Raw genomic sequence first — 22,526 nt, 5'->3', positions numbered from 1 at the left:
GTCGGGCGTGACCTTGTGTGAGCAGGGACTGCGTCTGCATACAAACGAGGATCAGCTGTTTCACTTGGTCGTGAGCAGGTGGCCCCTTCCCAGCTCTGCGCTGGTCAGCCTCTGGCCCAGCTGACATGGCCACGGGAACCGCGCTGACAAATCCTTCTAGAGAGGCCGTGCGCGTGTCCCATTGGCCGTCCGTGCGCCCGGCACGCGCTGGAGTTGCCCTTTGCCTGCTCCTACCGCAGCCGCTGCCCCACAGGGCACAAGTACCTCCCTTCCCGACTCCTCTCCCCCAGACTTGCTTTTGGAGGGGTGAGTGTGAGGTGCCCCCTCATCAGCGTGCAAACTTGCTGTCCTTCCCCCTTCTTTACAAAAAACCCCCAATCTCCCTTTTACCACCAACTGCCACCCCATTTCTTTGCTCCCGTTATGGCAGAAGTCCTCTTAAAGAGATGGTCCTCCTTGTCGCCCTTGCCTCCTCAGCCCCTCTTTCTGGGAGCTTTATGGAGACATAACTTAAGTGTTACGAAATGCAGCGGTTTCATACGCAAAGTGTAGAGCGCGGTAGGTTTTAACACCAGTGAGTCCCGTTCCCACCACCACAGCCGTGACATAGAACTTCTCCATCGCCCTGGGAAGTGCCTGTTTGTAGCCAACACCTTCCTGGGTCCCTGGACCCAGGACACCACTGCTGGACCTTGTCGTTGCAGGCTTTCTTTTTCTACAATTTAATATGAGTGGTTTCTTTCACTTAGCACACTCTGCTGTTGGATGCATATGTCACATGTTTGTCTAATCAGTAGTTGATAGACATGTGCACAGTTTCCAATTTTTAGCTATTACAAAAAAGCTGCTATGAGTAATTACATACAAAGCACTGTACGTGGCTCTGCTCTTTACTTTCTCTCTGGCAAATACTTGGGACTGGGATTTCTGGATCACATGGCAGGGAAACGTTTAGTTTTTTAGGAACCTGCCAAACTGTTTTTTTTTTTTTTTTTAATTTTTTTTTTTCAACGTTTTTTATTTATTTTTGGGACAGAGAGAGACAAAGCATGAACGGGGCAGGGGCAGAGAGAGAGGGAGACACAGAATCTGAAACAGGCTCCAGGCTCCGAGCCATCAGCCCAGAGCCTGACGCGGGGCTCGAACTCACGGACCGCGAGATCGTGACCTGGCTGAAGTCGGACGCTTAACCGACTGCGCCACCCAGGCGCCCCCCTGCCAAACTGTTTCAAAGTGACTGTACACGAAATACCTTGATCCCACCGAGGGTGAATCAGAGTCCATTGGCTGTGTTTCCTCACTGTCCCTCGTGTGGTTAGTGTCTGTAATCTGGCCGTTCTAAGTGGATTTCTAGTGGTGTCCGTTGTGGACTTCCTTTCCCTTCCCTAATGACAAATGTTGCAGGTTATTTTTCTGGTTTTGCGGGGCGGTGTGGGGGGGGGGGAATCATCTGTATATCTTGTTTGGTGAAGTATCCATGCATATTTATTTATTTTTGTCTATTTAATAAAATGTTACTTAGCGTTCTTTATATATTTCAGACACAAGTGCATCACCAGATTTTTCTTGTGCAAATACTTTCTCCCAGTTTGTGGCTTGACTTTTCATTTAATTCAGTGTCTTTGAAGAGCACAAGTTTTTAGTGAAGTCCAACAGGTGTTTTTTCTTAGCTGCTTTCCACTTTTTGTCTAACCTGACGTCACAAAAATTTTCTCTTACATTTTCTAGAAGTTATGTAGTTCTGGTTCTTGGATTCAGTTTTCTAATCCGTTTTGAGATCATTTTCGTGTAAGGCAAGGTTAAAGTCTCCTCGCCCTGCGGCTTCTGCGTGGGGGTATTCACGTTATTCCAGCTCCACCTGCTGACGAGATTATGGTTTCCCATTTCCCGCTCAGTTGCTTTACTTTTATTGAGAAGTGTGTATATGTGAGAGTCTATTTCTGGACTCTGTTCTATTGCATCGGTCTGCGTGTCAATGTCACGCTGTCTTGATTACTGTAGCCTCATAGGAAATCTGGAACCGTAGGGTACGGCTTCCCATGTTGGCCTTCATTTGCATGGTATACTTCAGAATCTGCTCGTCATGTACTACAAAAAGGAGATGGGAATTTGAGATGGTGTTGCATCTGTAAATTAATTTGGAGAGAACTGACATGTTAGCAGGGAATCTTATGTTTATTTAGGGAGGTCTTGTACACATTTCATCCCTAAGTAATTCATTTTGGGGGTGCTGTTGTGACTTCATTTTTTTAATTACAGTGTTATACTACTTTTATGTATACAGTATAGTGATTCAGCAATTTGGCACGTTACTCAGTGCATTGTGTTTTTTCCTTTGAAGTTTATTTATTTTGAGAGAGAGCGCGCGCGTGAACAAGCGTGAGTAGGGGAGGGGCAGAGAGAGAGAATCCCAAGCAGGCCCCTGGCTCAGCGCAGAGCCCAACATGAGGCTCAGTCCCACAACTGTGAGATCATGACCTGAGCCAAAATCAATCGTCGGATGCCCAACCGACTGAGCCAGCACCTGAATGTATTGTTTTTTCAATTTCGGTGTCCTCTTGTTTGTTGGTGATGCATAGAAATACAATTGATATTTCAATTTTTTAAAAAACATTTATTCATTTTTGAGAGACAGCATGAGCAGGGGAGGGGCAGAGACAGGGAGACACAGAATCCCAGGCAGGCTTCAGGCTCTGAGCTGTCAGCACAGAGCCAGGTTCGGGGCTTGAACTCACAAACCACGAGATCCTGACCCGAGCCAAAGTCGGACGCTTAACCGACTGAGCCACCCAGCTGTCCTGAAATACAGTTCATATTTTAAAATAGGGACATATCTTGGAACCCTGCCAAACGTTACTTGTAGTTTTTAAAAAAATAGATTTTATAGAATGCTCTACGTAGATGTTTATGCCAATGTGAGTAAAGACACATTTCCTTTTCCCATTCTGTATACCCGTTTCTTTCTTGTCTTACTGCACCGTCCGGGTCCTGCATGCTGGACAGAAGTGTTGAGAGTGGGCTTTCTTGCCTTGTTCAGTCTGAGAGGGAAGGCTTCATCTTTCACTGTGAAGTCCTCACCTCCTGAGTTTCAGTAGATTGCCTTTTTTAGGTTGACGAAGTCTTTCTGTCTTCATGTGCTCACTTTTTCACATGAATGGGAGTGGAATGTCTTCTGCTTATTTCATCTATCAAAATGATAGTTTTTTAAAAAGCAATAGAGAAAAATTAACTCCAAAGTTGGTTCTTTGAAAAGATAAATAAAACTGATCGACCTTTAGCCAAACAAATCAGGGAAAAAAAACATAAATTTTTCAGGTGCAGGTATGAGAGAGGGACTATCACTATGATCCTATAGCCATTAAAGGGATAAAGGAATTTTATTAACTTCATGTCAATAAATTTGACAATTTAGATGAAATGAATGAATTCCTTACAAGACACAAATTACCTAAGCTCACTCAAGAAGAAATAGATCACCTGAGTAGCCCTGTATCTATTAAAGAAATTGAATATTTAATTGTAGTTCTTGACACGTAGAAACCTCTAGCCCCACGTGGCCTCACTGTTGATTTATACCATCCATTAAAGAAGGAAGGTGATGCCAGTTATACTCAGGTCCTCCACAGCACGGGAGGGTGTGCACAGTCAGAGAGAGAGGACGGGACAAGAAGGTGTAGGCCCACGTCCACACAAATGTGGCTGTAAAAGTCCTTACTTTGTAGCAAATTTAGCAACACAAAAGGGTAGTCCTACTTCATGACAAGTGGATTTATCTCAGAATTCAGATTAGGTTTAACATTCAAAAATCAATGTAATATACCATATTGACATAATAAAAGAGAAAACCCATGAGATTATCTCTAAAGATTGCCTAACCCCCGCAAAAAAAAAAAAAAAAAAAAAAAAAGCATTTGACAAAATCTCATACCCATTTATGATAAAACTCTGCAAATGCAAGGGCACTTCCTCAGTCTGGCAACAGACCTCTTAGGAGATACCTGCAGCTGACTGGCCTCATGCTTGCAGGTGAATCACTGAATACTCTTTTCCTAATAGCAGTGATAAGGTGGGCTTGTTCGTGGTCACCTGTTTTCTCTTTTTAAAAATAACCTTTATTGTTGAAGCAGTACTCCACATTTTGGAAAATTAGGAAACACGGCCAGAGGTAAAACCTAAAACATGACATTTTCACCGCCCAGAAACCTTTCTCTGCGGTGTTTCCGTGCATGTATGTGTACGTGTGTGTGGTGGGTCACCTGGGGTAGGCGGCTGTGCTGTTCCTCAAACTCTGGCTTAGGTGTCCCCGTGAAGGGATCTGCCCGTGTGTTTACAGACCACAGTCAGCCCAGCGAGTGTGAGCGGCTGGATTCCGCCTGCCAAGAGACCTTGAGACGAGCCGCGCCCCACCTGCCCTCAGAGCCCTGGTATCCGATTCCTGAAGTAAATCTTAGTCCATATTGCCTGTTGAGTGTATGCATGTCTATGGATCCTCATTCACTTGAATGTATGATGTATATTTATTAGTTTTATAAAATCCTGTCACTTTCCTATCTCCTCTGATACTCCGGTGTGGAGAGGCTTTCTGTGGGTCCATTGTTTTGCCCCAGCCAGGGTCTGGCCCGAGTGTGGCCCACGGTCACCTCCGGTAGGCCAGCCACTTCTTTTCACCCTCTGCTTTCCCTCCCACTGACCAGAAAGTCCTTCCTTTCTGACTTGCCTTATTACTGTCCTGTTCCACCATTTAGCTTGTCCTGTCTACTTCAGCTCGGCTATTTTATGGATCATTAAAATAAAAATCCATCTTTGTTCAGTCTCTATTATGTGTTTTATTTTGTGTTCCTCATCATATTTTCCTTTTAGGTTTTTGGATATATTCTGATTTTTTTTTTTTTTTTTTAAGTAGCCTCCACGCCCAGTGCAGAGCCCACTGGGGGGCTCAAACTCATGACACGGAGATCAAGATTCAGACACTTAACCAACTGAGCCACCCAGGTGCTCTGGGTATATTCTGATTTTTTTTTTTTTTTTTTTTTTTTTTTTTTTGAGAGAGGGGGGGAGAGCACAAGCGGGGTGGGGGTGAAGCAGAGAGAGAGAGGGAGAAAGAGAATCCCAGGCAGGCTCTGTGTGCTGTCAGCTCAGAGCCCGACGTGGGCTCAAACTTCCAAACCGTGAGATCATGACCCGAGTCAAAGTTGGACGCTTAACCAACTGAGCCATCCAGGTGCCCCCCCTGCCCATTGTGATATAAAAAGAATTTTTTTTAATGTTGATTTATTTTTTGAGAGAGAAGGAGAGAGCAAGTGTGAGCAGGAGAGGGGCAGAGAGGAATAGACACAGAATCCGAAGCAGGCTCCAGGCTCCGGGCTGTCAGCACAGAGCCCAACGTGGGGCTTGAACTCATGAACTGCGAGATCTTGACCTGAGCCAAAGTTGGACGTTCAACTAACTGAGCCAGCCAGGCGCCCCTATTCTGATTTTTAAAACCTCTTTGGGGATGCCTTCTGGAAATAAGTATATTTTCCTCTGAGAGCTACTTTACCTGAATTTCCCAATTTACTGTGTAGCGTTATGTCATTCCTTGTTTTGAAGATTTTTAATAACCACTCCTCTGAGTTTGTCCTTGGTCCTTGTCCTTAGAAGCACATTTCTTAATTCTCAGAGTTAAGGTGTTTCCTGGTCCTGCCTTCCCATGTCGTAAGTTGCACTGAGGGGCAAGAAGTGATCCTTTCAGAGGGTTTCGACGAGCTCTGTGGGTCTGCACCTGGTCAGTGCTCATGACCGTCTGTTGTGTCCTTGATGGGAGTTGGCGGAACGTGTCATGTGTGCTCACTGCTGTGTACGAATCTTGTGTACTCTGACTTTTGGTGGGGGGTCGTCTCCTGTCCTCTGGCAGTGCCAGCTCCGTTTTCCCTGTCAGCTCCTGCTCTTTCCAGGGAGGCTTTTCACGTGAGCACAGGTTTGGAACCCTCTCCTTGTGAAAGGGGCCTCTGGCCGTGTTTCCGTGACTTTGCCTCCTGGGCTGTGCGTTGGCCCCAAGCCTGTGCCCGTGCTAAGGCAGCAGCCTCTGCCCTGCTCAGTATTTGCGTAGTTCATCTCTTCTCTCCTCTTGGAATCTTTCCAGACTTTTGTGTTAGATTTCCTTCGCTGATTCTCAGCTTTCTGTTCCCATCTGATGGACTTTTGTCTCCTAACTGGATTTCTTCGCCCTCTTACTTTCAGACTCCGTGAACATGTGTCATACTGTACTGGGCTTTCTGTTTGTTTTCACTTGTGTTTCTCTCTCTCTCTCTCTCTCTTTTTTTTTTTTGGTCTTTGGATTTTTTTCCTCCTCCACAAATGTGGCCGTTATACACCTTTGTTTCGTGGTCACCTTGACAGGGTTCTATGCCCTGGTGCTGACACCTGTGTTCGCTTCAAGTAGCTTGTCAGTGTGTGTGGTCACCTGGCAGGCTGCCCCGGCCAGGCTTCATGTTCCTGGTCACTCTATCACTCTAGCTTGGATTATGGGGTGTGTGTGTGTATGTGTGTGTGTGTGTGTGTGTGTGTGTGGTTTTTCCTCTGACTTTCACTTGTTCTCACTGTCTCTTTTCAGTGGTATTTTCCACGAGAAGTCTTATAGCAAAACCAGAGAAAATGCAATTTGGTGTTTACTTCAAGGTGAAGACAAAAATTCTGAAGTTGTTCAACTTCGTACCTCGTCCATCGTTGTCTTTTCATTTGTTACTGATGAGGGATGCTGCTCCCAAAGTCATCTTTCCTGTCCTCATTTTTAACCCTGACACTTGGGAACTCTGCCTGTGTGGCGGCGCCTGCCAGCTTTCCCAGGCGAGCAGGCCGGCCTGGCCCTGCTTGTCCTTAGGTCTCATTGAGCCTCCGTAGGCCCGTTTGCCGAGAAGCACCCAGGGTTTTCTTCAGGACCGAGGCAGCTTGTACACAGTGGAAGGTGAGACTCCTTGATTCATGGCTAATTGTGAAAGACGGAATGATTTTTTTTTTGTCCCCAAGGGGATGAGATCTGTCCGTCTTTCCCTGGGAGCTCGTTCACCCCCAGCCGGCCTGTGGCCCCAAGGGAGGGTCCCCAGTCGGGGGTCCTGCCTGCCGGGCACTCCCCGTGGCAGTGTGTCTCAGATCGCCTCAGCTCCTGTCTTGTTTGTAAAGTGGAAATAATGCCATCTGTTCAACTGAAACTACTTAGGGGCTCTAAATAAAATAACGTTTGAAAGTAAAGTGCTGTGCAGATGTGATTTGAAATGGATCGTTAAATCCCAGACACGGATTGAAGGGGGGCACCGTCACCCGGTACAGCTGCCAGAGTGGGGAGCACTCATCCGTGCTCCCCAGCCTTCCGGCAGACAGGCAAGGAGGCTGAGACAGGCGGCCTCGAGCCGCCAAGCAGTGGATGGTGTGGCGCCTGCACTCTCCCCGGCCGGCAGCGTCCAGGGCCTCCGTTCCCTCCGTGCCGCCAGCTCGCCCCGGTCTTTGGAACACGGAACGCAGCCTCCTGTTGCCAGCAGCCAGCAGAGGAGCACGAAGCACATTGGACAGGGAACCCGGCAGAGAGGCCGAGGAGGAGTGGGGAGACGCTTCGCAGCACGGGGCTCCTTTCCCAGAGGTCGAGGAGCTCTCCAAGAGGCAGAACGGCGAATCTTCGGGAACGAGATTCTCTGTCCGTTTTCTCTGGGAGGGGACCACATAGGCTCCTGCAGTCCTCTTCCTCGGGCCGCAGCTGGCCGGCTTCTTTGCGTTTTCTCACGGGTGTCCCTCCACTGCCAGGGTCTCCCCCACTCCCCCCCTCCCCCCAGCCTACACACAGGGGCACGGTCACCTAGAAAGACAAATCTGAGTTGTTTTTACTTTGAAAGAATTTGCCACAGATGCATTTTAATAGCTGGGCCTGTAAAACAGTGTTGGAGTTCATGGGTGTTGGTTTCTGTCCGCTTAGGAACTTGGACGTTGCTTCAGCAAAATGCACTTAGCTGCCCACGAACATGAGTGCGCAGTCTCACACGGTGTCTGCGTCCTGAGGTCAGCGTCCTAGAGCACACCCGTGGCGCCTTTCTCGGGACACGTGATGCAGGCCCTCCCTGCCTTCACCTCCTTCCTTTCTTCCACCCCTTTGCCGCGTGGGGGTCAGTGCCTGTGCAGAAAGACGTGGACTTGTCTTCAGTCCTCAGTGGACAGAAGAGGGATTATTCTCAGGACACTTTCACATCTCCGTTTGATCACGCAGTTGCGTTTCCGTGGGATATTGAGAGTTGAGCTTCAGCGGCGGCTGTACGGAGAAGCGTATCTGTACGGCCCACAGCAGGGTTCGCGGCGTGAAATACCAGGTTTGTTGTTTTCTCTTAAAGATGTCAGTCCGTGCGTGTGGATTTATTCGCCTCGTTTTCTGTCTGCTGCTTGAAGAATATGGTAGGAAGGGAATAAGGAGAAAGCAGATCATTCCCCAGCACGTCAGAAGCTGGAGGAAGACGGACGGAGATGGTGGAAATTTATGTTCGGAACCAAGTTGGCTTGAAACCAAGCCAGTTTCTCCCGCGTCTGGCCCCGCCTCACTCTTGGCGTGTCACTCCCGCCGGGCCGTCTTCAGGCCTGGTCCCGGGCACACCTGTTTATGCCGCGGTTTACCCTAGACCAAATGGTTGAGTTCCACAGTCTTCAGATCTCCGGGGAGTACGAAGTTTTCTTCCCCTAAGAGGAAACAGACTGTGTTTTCCAAAGATGGAAATGGGTTCAGAGGCCCATACCTTGGACTTTACCAGGAAACTCTCCCTGATTTCCCGAGGCTGGAGGCCTGCCGCACCTTTCTCCTGTTTTGTTGTGACTTCCTGCTTTGTCACAAGAAGCTTGGAACCTTCGGCCTGTGGGGAGGAGGCCCTCCAGCGACCTGGGTCAGCCAGGCCCAGAAATCCCTGCCAGGGCTATAGCTGCTCCAGGCCCAAAGCTGTGTCCTTTGCCACAGACTGCCGTCCCATGGCCACTGTGTGTCTGTGCACGAAGGTGCCTCCGGTGGGTACGTAATTATGCAGTGTTCCACATCCTTGGGGATTAAAAGCACCTTTGCACATGCAGAATCACTCAGTGTTCTCAGTGGGATGTAAGGCTGGGGGAGGGTAGAGAGGGCAGGGGGTGGATGGTCCTTGCCTTAATCTGGAACTTTGATGCCATTGTCCTCTGTTTACAGCTTTCAGAAAGCAGCCGGTGTTGGGTGCACGTATGTTTGGAGCTGTTGCTAAGGTGACGTGCCTCGGTCTCACCCACACAGTCTTTCCGGAAGGTGGGGACGCTTGGTGGGGTCTGTGCACACAAGAGCCTTGCTGGCGTGCCCGCGAAGTTGGTAGGCCGCCCTGTCCGCTGTATGTTGTCTGTGCCCTTCTAGCTTGAGTGTGTGATCACTCTACCTGCTGACTTACACAGAGGAGTCCCGAGACGTGTTCACTGTGGAGAGAGACAGGACAGCCTTGTTTTCCGGTCTTGTCTGCATTCCACAGTACAGCCAACCTTCAGATCCGCAGGTGGTTTGACATCCTTCTTCCCCTTGACACAGGACTGTGAACTTGGGCTTTGGAATTTTTCTCAGTGGAAATCTCAGTTTTTAAAAATTTTACAGCATTGCATATGAACAGTGTGAGTCATGACTTCGGTTATGATCTGGTTTTTTTCTGGGTTAAAGAGCCTGAGGGGCTCAGTGGGTTGAGCTGCCGACTTCGGCTCAGGTCGTGATCTCATGCTTCTGAGTTCGAGCCTGGTGTCGGGCTCTGTGCTGACAGCTCGGAGCCTGGAGCTGCTTCAGATTCTGTGTCTCCCTCTCTGCCCCTCCCCTGCTCGTGCTCTGTCTCTCTCTCTCTCAAAAATAAATAAATGTTAAAAAAATAAAAATAAGAAAGAAGTCTGGTCATTTAGACTATAATTGCGCTCCTCTGGGTTTGTTAGTGAGTTTTTAGTTGATTTGGAAGTTGGATTTGGAAAGTAAAGTGTCCCTCCAGTGCTTCGTTTGGGCGTTCACACGTGCCGCGTTGTGTAGAAAGAAGAAACAACTGTCAAAACCTTTTTTGGGTCCTGGACTCTCTAAGAATTGGGCAAAAGCTGTAGCTCTTTCCTGAGGAACACTCAAGAATCGCACTTTGCTCATGTGATTTCTGGGTTTCAGAACTATCCGGGCCGTGGGGCTTTCAACTCCTGTCCTTTCGCTGTGTGCTGCTTTGCCCAGGGCGAGTCTCAGGCTCCCACCTGACTGAGCACTGATTGTTGACTTTTTGTAGAACCTGACCTTGTTCCTCAGGAGTCTCTTATGTGCACAGCACCCTTCCCTTTTCCCAGCCAAATTTCGTGATGAGTTTACAGCACAGAAGAGGGCATTGTTTGTGAATGGCTGTGTAGTGTGAAGTTCGATCAGATTTTTAAAAGCATTTACACTCAGCTTCTTGTAACTCCGTTTCTGGCTGTAAATTTTAAAGGGACTCTTAGCTGCGGAAAGAGCCGCGCTGACAGTGCTCACTGTGGGGTGTTTGTAGCACGAGGAGCAGGGAGACACCCCAGCACCAGTCAGCAGAGACCCGTGTTTCCCAGAGGGGCCTGACGCCCCCAGCGAGGAGCGTGGTTGTGTGCGTGCGACAGGAGCGCAGACAGATGGCACAAGCATACTCGGGAGGGGATGGGGCATGAGGGTCTGTGCAGTGTTTCCTGTAAAAATATCACATACTGTGTTTACACGTTTACATGTAAGGTAAGTATAAAGACATAGACGCAAATGATGAGCACCAAAATCAGATTAGCGTCAGAACCCAAAATCTTCAGGGGCGCCTGGGTGGCTCAGTTAGTTGAGTGTCCGACTTCAGCTCAGGTCATGATCTCACGCTTTGTGAGTTCACGCTCTGTGTTGGTCTCTGTGCTGACAGCTCGGAGCCTGGAGCCTGCTTCAGATTCTGTGTCTCCCTCTCTCTGACCCTCCCCCGCTGATGCTCTTTCTCTCTCTCCCTCTCTCAAAACATAAACATTAAAAAAAAAAAAAAAAAAATCTGGGGCACCTGGGTGGCTCAGTCGGTTGAGTGTCTGACTCTTGATTTTGGCTTAGGTCATGATCTCACAGTTCGTGGGATCGAGCCCCAAGTCAGGCTCTGCACTGACAGTGTGGAGCCTGCTTGGGATTCATTCTCTCTCCCTCCCTCTCTCTGTCTCTCTGTCTCTCTCTCTCTCTCTGTCTCTCTCCCTCTCACCCCCCTCTTCCTCTCCCTGTCTCTCTCTCTCTCCCTCCTCACCCCTCACCCCTCTCCCCTCCCTTTCCCCCTCCCTCACTCTCTAAGAAGAAAAAAATTCCAAAGCAAATATGGCAAAGTGAACAGATGGTGAATACATAAGTGTTTGTTGCATTGTTTCTCATACTTTTACGTATACTTGAAACATTTCAGTGAAAAGCATAGCTATTGTTACTTTATTATAAAATGTTGAGGATAGAAAAGATTTCTAATGAGGAAATCATGACATACAGTAACTCCTCTTGAACAGATTTAGGGGTGCTCCAAATTCCTGGGATCGTTTGAAAAGTAATTGTTTTCACCTTGTGCCTTCTATAAATGCAGCTCACATGGGGTGCAGAGTAGGACTGTGGACTTGGGCTGTGGCTTGACCTCTGTGTGCTGTGCTGGCCACCTCACCCAGGGCACAGCTTTTGTTTTGCTTTGTTTTGTTTTGTTCTTTGAATCGGTGTGCAAGCCTTAAAGCCGGCTTGGCCACGTCCTACTCCTTTGTTTGCGTCCAGGAGGGATTGCCAGTGTCCAAGGCTGTTGTATTAGATGGTTTTTATTACCTAACAGCAAAACTTCCCTTTTATTACGCTTGTGGACTACGGGAACTCTGGGCAGGCGGAGCTGTAGGGCGTGTCTGCATAGCTGTGGGCTCCAGGCTCCCCTCCTTCCCACTATATGGGTTTCCAGCCTTTCATCCTTGACATTTACATCCTGTGACAAAACTCATAGGGCTTTGTCCAGATCATGAAGGTAAAACGATTGGTAAGATAAAAAAATCTTACTTGGATAAGATATTATTAATTAAGGTATTTATTATTAAATTCAATCTGTCTTTTTCTGTGGTCAGATTTTAGAAGCAGTATGTGTGCATGGTAGAAAATTAGAAAATACAGACAGGCAAAACGCTGGAAAATGTAGCCCTCCTACTCAGATGGCCAGTGTCAATAGTTTCTGGGTTCTCGATTCATGGGGAAGTTCTCCTTTAGGTTACACGTTTTGTTTTCACCACCCCTGTGGGCATCCAATTTTGTAACCTGTGTTTCTCTTCCGGCCCTTCCTCTGTACCTTTGTATTTCAGTAGGTCTGAGAGTTATTTTGTGGAAACTGGTATTCTCTTCGTAACTACGGCTGTCCCCTGCCCTTGACTGGGTCCTGCGTGGTGCCTTCATCCAGGACGGGGCTGGCAGGCTTTTTCTTACACGGTCAGATAGTCACTTTTTCAGACTTTGCACCCTAAGAGGCGGCCTCAAGGAGGCCATCTAGGTCCTTCTAGACCCGTTCCCACGTGTGGCCAGCTCCCGGGCTTGCTCGCTCTGGAGGGAGGACTGTCTGGACACGGAGCATGAGCGTCCTCGCGTGTGAGCCGTGACTGGGTCTCCCCCAGCCTTCCTTCCCCTGTGGGCACACAGCAAGTGGCCACCAGCCGCATGCTTTGGGCTCAGCAGACTCTCTTTGTTAGTTTTTAATAAAGAAACCCCACTTTCTGTGGTGAACAGTCCTTGCCATGGAAGAATCCCGTTCAGAGTCGTAGACACAGGGAAGGGAAGCAGCCAGGGATCCAAAGCCGAGTCCCCTCCGCTGGGTGGCGGCCATCCCAGAAGCTGGGGTGGCACCTCAGCCCCGGTGGTCTGAGGGTCCCCCTGAGTAGGACAGGAAGCTAAGTGCAGTGTCTGCTGGCCTGCAGTATGTGCTGCGTACCATGTCGGCCGGGCCGGGCCACCAGGGCCTGGGAACACGGGGGACAGGCCGTTTATCATGCACAGATGTTGCGTTAGTCCCCTGGGGCTCTTCACAGGCACATACGCCTGTGACACCTGAATGGAGGGGCTGGCAGGGCCGCGTCGCCCACAGACTTCCAGGCAGAGCCCGCCCTGGCCTCCCTGGCACCCCATCTTCACGTGGCCCCCTTCCCTAATGTCCCTCTCCCTTCTCTTCTAGGGACTGGTTGTTGGGTTTAGGGTCTGACCACACAAGACAGCACGGTCTCCTCTCGAGTCCTTAGTTTAGTTACATGTGCACAGACCCTTTTTTAAGTAAGGTCACATTTATAAGTTCTGCATGGATATATTTTTTGGGATGGACACTGTAACTCACCACACTACTGATGCTTTCTTGAGCTAAGTGTACATTTTTTCTTTTCTCTCTCTCTCTCTTTTTTCCAAAGTTTATTTTAAGAGAGAGAAGGGGGAGGGCATGCACGCTGTGGGGAGGGCATGGGTTAGGGAAAGAGACAGGGAGAGAGAGAGAGAGAGGGGAAAGAGACAGGGAGAGAGAGAGAGAGAGAGAGAGAGAGCGCACGCGCGCACGAGAATCCCAAGCAGGCTCCATGCTGTCAGCACAGAGCCCGATGCAGGGCTTGAACTCAGGAACTGTGTGATCGTGACCTGAGCTGAAATCGCCACCCAGGCACCCCACTTTTTTCTCCTTTTAAATGTAGATGTGATGTAGACATGAGTAGGTACAGGCATGAGTGTGAACGTGTGCCCTGTGCGGCCCCGTTGCCCCGTAAGTGCCACGGGCCCCGATGCAGCCAGTGCCCCCTTGGTGTTGAGTTTCCGTTGCTGGGGCCTGGGGTTGCCTCTTCTGGGCCTCCGTCTACACAGTATTCCACTGTACGCGGCCTGCGTGTGTCCCTCGCCTCTGTCTGGGTGCGTTCCCTTCGCACGTGCTCCATGTACACCGTCCCCGTTGGGGCATGCGTCAGTTCACCCTTATCGCCGCGTTGTCTCCCGTGGGGTGGTCCCCGCGCCTCCCTATCCGTTCACCTTGTCATGGCTGTTTGTCTTGTTTGCAGACGGGCTTTCAGGCGTGTAGCTGGTCTGTTCCCTTCTACAGAAAGTAGGACATTTGGGTAAATGTACTTTAAACATAGCCTCTCAGCTAATGCCCTTTATTTAATAAGGGAAAAAACCACTTTATTTCTCTGGGCAGTTTGCTGTCACATCCAGAAGCTACCCCCCACCCGCCCCGCCCCGCCCCAATGTTTTTATTTATTTTATTATTTATTTTTAATTTTTTTTTTTTAAGTTTATTTACTTATTTTGAGAGAGACAGAAACAGCACAAGTGGGGGAGGGGGAAGGGCAGAGAGAGAGGGAGAGAGAAACCCAAGCAGGCTCTGTGCTGTCAGCTTAGAGCCCGATGTGGGGCTCGAACTCCCGAAATACGAGATCATGATCTGAGCTGAAACTGAGAGTCAGACGCTCAACCGACTGAGCCACCCAGGCGCCCCGAGTTTTATTTATTCTTTAAGTAGGCTCTACGCCTGACAGGGAGCTTGAACTCATGACCCTGAGGTTAAGAGCCGCACATTCTACCCACTGAGCAAGCCTGGTGCCTCTCACCCATAGCCTTTTATTTGGTTTTGTTAAGTGCCCGGGGAGGTGTCCTGGAGCAACCGAGATTTTTGGCCCGTCAGGCCGCCGCTGGAGGTGCACTCCCCACATCCGGGCCGAAGGCACCAGAGCCCCAGCAAAGGCCCAGGGGCCTGGCCGCGCACAGGCAGCGCTCCCGAAGGAACGCGGGGGGAGCTGGGCACACCGCGCGCCACGGTCCCTGCCCTGTCTCCACTCTGCGCCCTGGATGTGGGCCCAAGTTTCGGCCGAGGGAGCCCACATCTCCTGGCTCCGCAGAGGCGAGCTCGGGGGCGTCCTCTTCCGGCCACGGGAACAAGGAGCGGCCGTGTCTGCTGTCGGCCACCGTGCACAGGCCTTCACACGGAGTCGGTTTCGATTCTCTGCTCCCGCAGAGTGTCCTTCTGGTCCAGGTCAGAGCAGAGACCCCGGAAGCCAGTGGACGCTGCGTGCCTTCCTGTTGTATGTTCCCGAGTCTGGGGAGACCGGCTGTCAGCGACTTCGAGGGGGAAGGAGGTGGCTTCTTTATGGGTTTATTTCTGGAAGGTTCAGTTGTTACTAATTAGGCTTGTTTTGCTCCAAGCATCCACTTGGCGGTCCTTGCAGTTAAAGGAGGGAAGTTACTGTTTAACCTGGCCAATTATCTGATGTAGGAAAGCAGGGACGATAGGGGTTTTTGTAGCCTTTTTTCTGCAGCAGATCTCCTGCTTTGGAAAACTGGAGCATCACAGATACAGAATTTCTGACCCAGCGGGTCCTTTTCAGACTGAGGGTGCGGTCTGGTAGCAAGCGAGTCAGCCCCGGTCAGTGCCTTCCGTCAGCAGATGGCCGTCCTGGTTCGGGTTTCGTCCTGGGGAACGTCAACATGTGGCACTGAGGGAAGGCCACAGCACGTGGACAGGGTGAGTGGCTTCTGTGGCGCTCGGCACGGACAGATGGACACGAAGGGCTGCAGGGGAGAAGCTTGTCATTGCAGGGGTGCAGTGAGGGCGTCACCCACGTGGTGTGCCCTGGCAGCCAGCCGGGCCTCGGCGTCCTGTGGTGACACCGTTGTGCCATGAGGTCACTCCAATGGCTGTGTTCAGCGTGTGCCGCGTGAGCTTCGGAAGGCAGGACTCCGCGCTCAGCAGGTGCGCCCCGCACGCCCAGTCCCTGGGCAGGGTCTGGCACACGTCCAGGCTTATACCGCTGGGCCGAGGTCACAGGGACAACGGCAAGGCCATTCCGTCAGCTCCAAGGATTCGTGTTCACCTGTGTGGCCAGTGTTCTGTTCCTTGTGTCCCGGGTCGCCCTCTCCTGACTAAGCCACCCTGCTAGGCATGCTGTGAGCCAGCTGTCTTCCTGAGACCCTCTTGTGATGGAGAAGTATGTGCCGGCTGCAGTCCCCAGGCCTGCACACGGGCAGTGTGGTCAGTACATGCAGAGCGGATGAGCGACTGAGGGCACAGGTGGTCACGTGGGAAGGGACGCTCACGGACAGGCAGCCACGGGTGCCAGCACGAGCCCAGTAGGCTGATGTTCACCATCTTTTTGTTTTTTTATTAAAAAAATATTTTAAAAAAAAATGTTTATTCATCTTTGAGAGAGAGAGAGACAGAGCATGAGCAGGAGAGGGGCAGAGAGAGAGGGAGACACAGAATCCGAAGCAGGTTCCAGGCTCCGAGCTGTCAGCCCAGAGCCTGACGCAGGGCTTGAACTCACAAAACGTGAGATCATGACTTGAGCCGAAGTCAGACACTCAACCAACTGAGCCACCCAGGCGCCCCCTTCTTGTTTTTTTAAATGGTATTGGCAAGGGTGGGGACCGGGCACCCCGCGTGCTCCTGGTGAGGACGTGCTCGCGGCAGCCTTTCTGAAGACCACTTGGCAGGGTCATGTGGACGACTGCCTGCTCATCTCTGCCGCGGTCTGGTGTAGGAATGTGGGCTTGAAAATGGGGGGGTGGTGACGTGGACGGGATGGCACGTCAGGGGGCACGGGGCTGTGAGACCCGACGCTGCTCGGAGTCCCAGGGTTCCCAGAATGCCCACTGCTCACAGCTGCCAGTGTCTGTCCGCACCCCCAGCTGAGGCTGAGGGAGGAGACACGCGTTACCTCTGTTGTTGGGGTTGCCTGGGACGGGCTATCTCGTGCAGCAGAATCCGAGAATCCTGGGGGCTCCCGGCTGGCTCAGTCAGTGGAGCGTCCGACTCTTGATCTTGGGATCGCGAGTCCGCGCCCCCCGTTGGCTGTAGAGATGACTTAAAATCTGTAAGAGAAGAATTGGCAGACGAACACTGGGTGATACTTAGTTGCGTGTCCTCCTGGTGACGCCTCACGTGAGCAGACAGCATCTTCACCCCCAGAGGCCACTGTGTTCGCACTCAGTTCCCACTGGAAGAGTCCCTTTCTATCTCGAGTCCCTTTTTCTCTCTCGAGGTTTCCGTGAAACCTGCCGGCCGTGTAGGCAGAGTCCTGGGGGCGGCGTGGCCGTGCCGAGAGCCGTGCGGAGTGGCTGGAGGCCGAGACTGCGTGCCTCCCAGAGGGACCTGCTCCAGTGGCTGGCTTCCCTCCCCGTTCTCCGAGGGTCCCCTCGTCTCGGGAGTGTTCCAGGTCCCACCAGCGTTACAGAGGCAGGGGCTGGCGTCTTCCACACAGGGGCCCGGAGGGGCGTGTGCTGCGTGCTGTTCTGTGTGTTTATCGCGTTGGGTTTCCTGTGCTGTGAGCCATCACATGATTTAGCAATTCTGATAAAGATCTACCTGAGAGTGTCATCGGGCAGGTGGAAGCCAGAATCCCCCCCCCCCGCCCGACGGCTGTGTTCACAGCAGTGCAGGAGCACGGCAGCTCCTCCCTGGAGCAGAGGCCCAGGGAGACTCGGGAACGCCCTTTGGTGAGATGAGAAATCAGACGTGTCACAACAGGGGACTTGGGCCTGCAGACAGGCCCGTGTGCGAGGGGACTTCCAGGCGGGCTGCAAGCCAAGGCCATGTCACTGCTGCTCTGCCTCTGGGAGGTGGTGTGGGGGGGGGGGGGGGGAGAGAGGACTGGGGGCAGGGCCTCGAGGGGGAGCCTGAGTCGTCGGAGCCCGGGGCCGGCAGAGGCTCAGAGGCTGCCCGTGCCAACAGCGGTGCTGGAGACGGTGCCTGTCCTCTGTGTGTGCCTGTGCGACCCCCCCCCCCCCCCCCCCGCAAGTGAGGACGGTTGTCCCCTCCCCGCATAATTTCTGTACTGTCTTGCAGCCTCCAGGAACCTCATCCACGGTGCGCTAAGCATCTTGGCACTCCCATGGTCCATCTGTTCTCTATTGGGGGACATCTGGGCTGTTCGCAGGGTTTGTACACGTCAGTGTGCGTTGACAGTCGGATGTGGCTTTGGTGGCCTCTGCACCCATGTCGCTTGGGGTGTGTGTCTAGACAGGCGCCTGGGTCACATCCACCTGCCGTGGACTGTGGGCCGAGCCTGCGCCCACACTCCTAGTTCCCGGGCCAGGTCCTAGGCCAGGTCCCAGCCAGCCTGCCCGGCCACCTCTCTGAGGACCCCACGGCCTGCTTAGCGCCTGGCCCGGCTGGTGTCTTGCCATCACCCTGCACCTGTTGTGGCTCTCTGCCAGCCTGTGGTCGGAAGAGCCAGGACCTCACTGTCGTGGTCAGCGAGGCAGTGACAAGGGAGGAGTGAGGCGTCGGAGAGGGATGGAGGTGCGCACCCCAGCTCTGGGGACAGCATTAGCAGCACACCTGGGCCTCCTCCGCCCCCAGCCTGAGAGGCGGCTCGTTGAGGAGCATTGAGTGAGCGCTGGGCCAGTCAGACGTGGTCCTAGGCTCTTAATAGGAGGTTTTGTTTCTTTATTTTATAGGTTGAGAAATTTAGACGTATCTGACCACAGACCCAGGGTTCTTAACCAGCTGGGCCAGTGTTTCTGAAATGTCCTGACAGCTTCCTGTTGTGAGAAAAACAGCGTGTGTCCCTGCCCTCCACACACCCCAGGCACGTGTTTACAGAGTAACGTCCTTCATGAGATGGTATGTGTGTGTGATGACCCCTGATATTCACACTTCTGTGTCTTGTCGTTTTCTGAAGAATGTTCTGGAAACACCCTGGTAGGTGACCTCCATCTGCACGGCTGCAAAGCCACCGTGCGGCATTCCAGGCTCTTCTGTGGCCAAATGCGTCTTCTGTCCTTTGTCCGTTTTCCAGTTGGATTGTTTGCTGCTTACTGCTGTTTGTATTGTGATTTATTAATAAGCTCGTTGGTGATTCACACATTGGCGGCTTATCTTTCACCTGGGAACCGAGGCTTTAATATTGTACAGTTTTTCATTTTCCTTCTGTGGACGGGCGCTTTTGGGGTCCTGTCTAAAAACATTTTGCCTCAGGGTGCCCGGCTGGCTCAGCTGACTGGGCGTGGGACGCTTGATCTCGAACTTGTAGGTCTGAGCTCCATGTTGGGTGTAGAAATTACCTAAAAAAGTAAAATCTTAAAAAAAAATAAAAGCCAAGAACTTTCTGCCTAGCCCTAGGTCTCAGAGATTTTCTCCTGTGTTTATTTTCCCTTAACAATTTCACAGGTTTTTCTAGTTTTTCTTTTTTAGACTTACACCTAAGTATCTCATTTTTATTTAGAGCAATTTTGGGTGGTGTTGTGTTTCTGCATACTCGCTGCTGCTTTGTGGGAAGTACAGCTCACTCTCGAACAGTGTGGGTGTCGTGGACACCAACACCCGCGTGCAGCTCCCGACTCCCTCAGAACTTGACGACTTAGCTGACTGTCCACCTGAAGCCTTCCCAGCAACATGACCAGGGGACGAACACATGCTTTGCACGTTACACATATTATCTATTCCTACAGTGAAGTAAGGTGGAGAAAGTGTTATTAAGAAAGTCAAAAAGAAGATAGAATGTGTGTATAGCAATGTACTGTATTTACTTGTGAAGAAATCTGTGTTCAAGCATCAGCTGCATACAGGATATCTGTGTGTTGATCTGGTGTTCTGCAACTTTGCTGAACTCATTATTTCTAGGGATTTTTGGAGATTCCTTGCAGTTTTCTAGATAGACAATCATGTCATCGTCAAGCAGAACGTTTTATTTCTTCTTTTCCAATTTGTATGTTTTTAATTTCTTTTTCTTGCCTTACTGCACTGGCTCTTACTTCCAGTATGATGTCCAAAAGCAGCGGTGGGTGGGTGGGCGGGCGGGGACATCCTTGCCTTGTTCCTGATTTGGGGGAGCAAGCATTCCGTTTTTCACACGAATGATGGTAGCTAGGAGCTGTTGAGGGTGCTTGCTTTCACATTGAAGGTCTTTCCCTGTCTCTTCCTGTGCTGAGAGGTTTTCTCAGGAGCACTGAATTGTGTTAGATACTTTTTCTGTAGGGGCACCTGGGGGGCTCAGTTGGTTAAGTGTCTGACTTTTGATTTCTGCTCAGGTCATGATCTCACGGTTCTTGAGTTCGAGCCCTGCATCAAGCTCTGTGCTGACAGTGTGGAGCCTGCTTGGGATTCTCTCTCTCTGCCCCTCTCCTGCGCTCGCATGCGCTCTCTCTCTCTCTCTTTCAAAATAATGATAAGCTAAAAAAAAAAACAAAACACTTTTTCTGTATTAGTAGTAATGATTGTATGGTTTTCTGCTTTAGTCTGTTGATTTGGGGGATTTTCACAGTTTGAGCCAGCCTCGCATATTCTGCATCTATTATTAACACAAACACAGCTGTCCCCACCTGACAGGACTGTGGAAGTCACCTCAGAGTCATAGACCTTCCCCCTTCTGTCCCGCTCAGGTAGAGATAGGCTCCTGGCAGGTGGGCTCCATGTTCCGGGACCTGCCCTCCCTGCCATGAATCTCCCAGGCCACCGTTGGCTGGCCTTGCCTGTGGGATGTCTGGCTTGTCGGGCGATGTGTGCTTGTCGCTGCAGGGCAAGCCCAGTCCCATCCCGGAGAGCCACCCTCGTGTGCGCCCCCAGCAGAGATGTGCGAGTGCGCCCGGTCCTCCTCCTCCTCGTTCTCTCCATTTGTGTCTCTTCTCCCTTGGTCACCTCCGTCACTTTCAGTCCGCACAGATCAGCCTCAGGGGATGTCTCGGACCTCCTCCCCGCTGCCATTATTTGCTCCGTGGTTGTCGTGCCCACGTCAGTCTCCTCTTCCATCATGGTCAGTCTGTGTCTTAGCCCTTCTGTGGAAGACGGTGTTTTGCCTCCTGTTTTCTCAGTCCGTCTCCTCCTCCCACCCTGGAGACGCGTGCACCTGCGGTGTGTCAAGGGTTCGTTTCCGCCCTGCTCTCTGCTCTGTGCTCTGTGCCTTCCACAAGCTGGGAAGCTTTGAGGTGCCACCCCCGGCCCTCCGTGTGACTCCACTGCCCTCCCTGGGGGCCAGGGCCACGGGAAGGAGGTGGGCCTGCAACGAGGTCAGGGCACCAGCCTTCTGTCTAAAGTCCAGCCTGGGTGGCACTCACACCGCGTCTTAAACACAGCCAGCTTTTTAAACTTCTGCTTACTGCGAAGTATAGCGTGCCACCCAACGTCCACAAAGTAAAAACGGGCAGTTCACTCGCCACAGAAAGCGCACGTGTGGAAACTCCCCCAAGCCCCTCGGTGCAGGGGGACCACGTCCTCAGTTCTGAGTGGTCTTCGTACGTGGGCTGCGTCGCGTCCCTGAGCCCTGCAGGCTGCTGTTGTGAGACACTTAGGTGAACACACAGTGGGATGTTTCCCAGCATCATCTGTGAGACTCGTTCGGGTCATTTGTACGTTGTCGCTGCTGTGTCGTGTTCCACGCCAGCGTGGCCTCTGATGCACGTGGCTGTGGCGCGTGTCCACTTGCTTCGTGTGTGCCCGGGCTCACTGCAGTCACGTGGTTCACGCGCCCACCAGAAGGGAACCGTTCGTTTCCTTTGCTTTACGTCTTCACTGCCGCTCGATGCCATATTCTGATTGTTCAGAATTTCTGGATTGCCGAAGCAGCTGATCAGTTTCTCATCTACTTCCTGGGCTTTTGGATTTCCTCTTTTGTGAAGTGTCTTAAGTCTCGTGTCCATTTTTTACAAATTACTTTATTTTTAGAGAGAGCATGCAGTCGGGGCAGGGAGGAAGAGAGAGAGAAAGAGAGAGAATGAGAATCCCAAGCAGGCTCCGCCCTGTCAGTGCAGAGCCCAAGGTGGGGCTCGATCCCATGAACCGTGAGATCGTGACCTGAATCGAAATCAGGAATCAGACACTTACTCGACCGAGCCACCCAGGTGCCCCTCGTGTCCATTTTCGTACTGGATGGTTTGCGTTTTTGTTAGTGATTTGTAGGAGTTTTTAAAGTGTCAGAATTTTCAGACCTTACCTTCATGGTTGATGCTTCTGGTTTTAAGATCTTTCTTTTCCTGGAAGCAGCTGTGATGGGATTCTTCTGTGCCTCTGCCCGGCAGCTTCCTGGCTGTGCCTTTGACACTTGGACCTATCGCCTGTCTAGAAGTGATCTCTGTGCATGGTGTAAGTTGGGAATCGTCACATTTTTCTGTGCAGATGTCCTGCTGTCCCTTGCCACTGGTGGACAAAGCTGACTTTCACTCCTGTCCTGCCTTCTGGTGCCTCCGTGGTCATAAGTCCGCGTCTGCTGAGGGGACAGAGCTCTGCCTTGTTGGCCAACACTTTTGTCCGCACGATGCTACTTTGACACTGTCTCTCCAGCTTTTTGGCTTTGACTTTATTTTTGTTTATTTTTTAATTTTTATTTATTTTTTTAATTTATTTTTGGGACAGAGAGAGACAGAGCATGAACGGGGAAGGGGCAGAGAGAGAGGGAGACACACAGAATTGGAAACAGGCTCCAGGCTCCGGGCCGTCAGCCCAGAGCCTGACGCGGGGCTCGAACTCACGGACCGCGAGATCGTGACCTGGCTGAAGTCGGACGCTTAACCGACTGCGCCACCCAGGCGCCCCTATTTTTGTTTATTAATATGTATT

The 22,526-nt window shown here is 51.3% G+C and overlaps 1 protein-coding gene across 25 annotated transcripts in view; it reads left to right on the top strand.

The window, feature by feature from the left end:
- ANKRD11 (ankyrin repeat domain containing 11) overlaps positions 1 to 22,526 on the top strand; it is a 183,172-nt gene that overhangs the window by 118,466 nt on the left and 42,180 nt on the right. For 4 of the 25 annotated variants that reach the window (XM_058708028.1, XM_058708027.1, XM_058708035.1 and 1 more), the window contains 3 exons: positions 6,593 to 6,943; positions 7,943 to 9,013; positions 9,185 to 9,337. The exons of 17 other annotated variants lie outside the window; for them this stretch is intronic. The gene's annotated coding sequence lies outside the window, so the exon portion shown is untranslated. Of the gene's footprint in view, positions 1 to 6,592; positions 6,944 to 7,942; positions 9,014 to 9,184; positions 9,338 to 18,433; positions 18,600 to 22,526 lie in introns of those variants that run through there. 4 more of the 25 variants (XM_058708022.1, XM_058708034.1, XM_058708024.1 and 1 more) reach the window with 3 other exon arrangements.

This window comes from Neofelis nebulosa, chromosome 17 (genome assembly GCF_028018385.1).
Source record: "Neofelis nebulosa isolate mNeoNeb1 chromosome 17, mNeoNeb1.pri, whole genome shotgun sequence".
NCBI classification, from domain to species: Eukaryota; Metazoa; Chordata; class Mammalia; order Carnivora; family Felidae; genus Neofelis; species Neofelis nebulosa.
This window is presented reverse-complemented; position numbering and strand designations above follow the sequence as displayed.